Below are 4,281 nucleotides of genomic sequence, written 5' to 3'. Positions count from 1 at the left end.
ATCACCACCACCGCCACCACCATCACCGCCACCACCATCACCACCACCACCACCACCATCACCACCACCACCACCACCACCACCACCATCACCACCACCACCACCACCACCATCACCACCACCACCAGCACTGCCACCACCACCACCACCACCATCACCACCACCACCACCACCACCATCACCACCACCATCACCACCACCACCACCACCACCACCACCACCACCATCACCACCATCACCACCACCACCACCACCACCATCACCACCATCACCACCACCACCACCACCACCACCACCACCACCACCATCACCAGCACTGCCACCACCACCACCACCACCATCACCACCACCACCCATCACCACCACCCATCACCACCACCACCATCACCACCACCACCATCACCACCACCACCATCACCACCACCATCACCACCACCACCATCACCACCACCATCACCACCACCACCACCACCATCACCACCACCACCACCAGCACTGCCACCACCACCACCACCATCACCACCACCACCACCACCATCACCACCACCACCACCACCATCACCACCACCACCACCACCACCACCACCAGCACTGCCACCACCACCACCACCACCACCAGCACTGCCACCACCACCACCACCACCACCAGCACTGCCACCACCACCACCATCACCACCATCACCACCACCACCAGCGCTGCCACCACCACCACCACCAGCACTGCCACCACCACCACCATCACCACCACTGCCACCACCACCACCATCACCACCACTGCCACCACCACCACCAGCGCGGCCACCACCACCACCAACGCTGCCACCACCATCACCATCACCACCACCACCGCCACCACCACGGCCACCACCACCAGCACTACCACCACCACCACCATCACCACGGCCACCACCACCACCACCACTGCTGCCACCACCACCACCACCACCACCACGGCCACCACCACTGCTGCCACCACCACCACTGCTGCCACTACCACCACCACTGCTGCCACTACCACCACCATCACCACCACCACCGCCACCACCACGGCCATCACCACCAGCACTACCACCACCACCACCACGGCCACCACCACTGCTGCCACTACCACCACCACTGCTGCCACTACCACCACCACTGCTGCCACTACCACCACCACTGCTGCCACTACCACCACCACTGCTGCCACCACCACTGCTACCACCACCACCACTGCTGCCACCACCACCACTGCTGCCACCACCACTGCTGCCACCACCACCACTGCTGCCACCACCACTGCTGCCACCACCACCACTGCTGCCACCACCACTGCTACCACCACCACCACCACTGCTGCCACCACCACCACTGCTGCCACCACCACCACCACTGCTGCCACCACCACCACTGCTGCCACCACCACCATTGCTGCCACCATCACCACTGCTGCCACCACCACCACTGCTGCCACCACCACCACCACGGCCACCACCGCTGCTGCCACCACCACCACTGCTGCCACCACCACTGCTGCCACCACTACTGCTACCACCACCACTGCTACGACCACCACCACTGCTACGACCACCACCACTGCTACCACCACTACTGCTACCACCACCACCACTGCTGCCACCACCACTACTGCAACCACCACCACCACTGCTACCACCACCACCACCATCATCATCATCATCACCACCACCACCACCACCACCACCACCACCACCACCACCAAAGCTGCTACCACCACCACCACCATCACCACCACCACTACCACCACAACCACCACCACCACCACCAAAGCTGCTACCACCACCACCAACAACAAAGCTGCTACCACCATCATCACCACCACCATCATCAATACCACCACCACCACCATCAATACCACCACCACCACTACCACCACCACCATCATCAATACCACCACCATCAATACCACCACCACCACTACCACCATCACTACCGCCACCACCACCTCACCCTCGGCACCACCACCAGTACCACCACCACCACCACCAGTACCACCACCACCACCATCACCACCACCAGTACCACCACCAGTACCACCACCACCACCACCACCACCACCAGTACCACCACCACCATCACCACCATCACCACCACCCCCACCACCAGTACCACCACCCCCAGTACCACCACCGCCAGTACCACCACCCCCAGTACCACCACCACCAGTACCACCACCACCAACACCACCAGTACCAACACCACCACAGCCACCACCAGTACCACCAACACCAGTACCAACACCACCACAGCCACCACCACCACCACAGCCACCACCAGTACCACCACCACGGCCAACACCACCACAGCCACCACCAGTACCACCAACACCACCAGTACCACCAACACCACCAGTACCAACACCACCACCACCACCACCAACACAACCACCACCACCAACACCACCAGTACCAACACCACCACCACCACCACCACCAACACAACCACCAACACAACCACCACCACCACCAACACAACCACCACCACCACCACCAGTACCACCACCACGGCCACCACCACCACGGCCACCACCACCACCAACACCACCACCAGTACCACCACCAGTACCACCAACACCACCAGTACCACAACCACTACCACCACCACCACCACCAGTACCACCACCACCACCAGTACCACCACCACCACCACCACCAGTACCACCACCACCAACACCACCAGTACCAACACCACCAACACAACCACCACCAGTACCACCACCACCAGTACCACCACCACCAGTACCACCACCACGGCCACCACCACCACCAACACCACCACCAACACCACCACCACCAACACCACCACCAACACCACCACCAGTACCACCACCACCAGTACCACCACCACCAGTACCACCACCACCAGTACCACCACCACCAGTACCACCACCACCACCACCACCACCAGTACCACCACCACCACCAACACCACCACCAGTACCACCTCCACCAACACCACCAGTACCAACACCACCAGTACCAACACCACCAGTACCACCACCACCAGTACCACCACCACCAACACCACCAGTACCAACATCACCACCACCACCACCAACACAACCATTACCACCACAACCAGTACCACCACAACCAGTACCACCACCACCAGTACCACCACCACGGCTGTAACACCCAGGATCCCCCCCCCTTAGAGTTCACACCCAGGGAAGCCTTCTCCAAGAGGTCAGCCCAGATGACCTCCGGTTTATCTTGTATATTGATTAAAAATTCCTGGGTTAGTCTTAGTCAGCATAGTTTCAAGTATGTAATATTTCATGCAAGGAAATTAGACTCCAGATTCCTATGTGTAAACATCCCTGGATCTCCCCCTTTTGGCCAGGTCAGAGGTCAGTCACACACGTAATTAATAACTCCTCTCTTGAAGAGTGTATGGTGAATGTCAAACAAGCTTTTTGAAATATTTCTTGAGGGTTTGTACACTTTTGGTGGGTAGCAACAGCAGATCTCCCCCTCCCCCCCTGTGGGGGTTGTATATAGAGGGCCTGTAGGAACATAGGAGGGCAGAGGGCGGTACACCGGGATCGAAAGCGGGGCTGTGAAGAACATCTCAGCCCGGGAGAGAGATAGCTTAAGGTAATGTGTGTGATCTCTGAGTTTTTGTTCCATGTCCAAATTTCTTAACTTTTTGCCAGTGTTAGTGTAGCATTTATAAGTAGTGATTGACATAATTTTGGTCTCAATAAACTCGTTAAATTTCCCGTCTGTGTCAATTGTTGAATCCTCTTAGCCTTTTGGATATAGTGGCTGACAACCGTTTTCAAAATTAATGACAGTCACATCAAATCACATGTGAATTAATGTCACATTCTACTGAGCCGGTACGCCTTATCGCGCATGCCCTGAGTGTGCTTGACTCGCCAATAGGGTGCACGTTTCGCACCATCGGCCCGAGGTCAGGCACATTAGGGCATGCGCGATAAGGCGTACCGGCTCAGTAGAATGTGACACAAGCAACGCCTGTGTAGTGATGGGCCCCAGGAGCTGAAGTCGGGATCCACCTGGCCTGCCGCCACGCCACCCACGCCCCAACACCTGCACCTGCTTACTTCTGTTGCAAGACATCGTCGACGTCACACTCCCTGCCCTGCTGTCACGACTCCTGCTATGTAGCTGCTGTCACTCATCATCGACCGTCAGCTTCAAGCAACTGGAGGTGAGATGTGCCTCCATACATCTCTCCTAACACCGTTCACTTGTGACCGGCCAAGTCCCTGGCCGCTGTCACTTGCCGCTGCTCTTC

The 4,281-nt window shown here is 58.3% G+C and overlaps 2 protein-coding genes across 3 annotated transcripts in view; both read left to right on the top strand.

Moving 5' to 3' along the window:
- Nucleotides 1-4,281, top strand: part of LOC138357375 (uncharacterized) — a 173,332-nt gene that overhangs the window by 31,219 nt on the left and 137,832 nt on the right. The gene's annotated exons all lie outside the window — the stretch shown is intronic.
- Nucleotides 1-4,281, top strand: part of LOC138357476 (uncharacterized) — a 63,507-nt gene that overhangs the window by 18,672 nt on the left and 40,554 nt on the right. The window lies entirely within an intron of this gene.

This window comes from Procambarus clarkii, chromosome 78 (genome assembly GCF_040958095.1).
Source record: "Procambarus clarkii isolate CNS0578487 chromosome 78, FALCON_Pclarkii_2.0, whole genome shotgun sequence".
Taxonomy (NCBI): domain Eukaryota; kingdom Metazoa; phylum Arthropoda; class Malacostraca; order Decapoda; family Cambaridae; genus Procambarus; species Procambarus clarkii.
The sequence above is the reverse complement of the archived record's forward strand: the minus strand, read 5'-3'. Positions and strand labels throughout refer to the sequence as shown.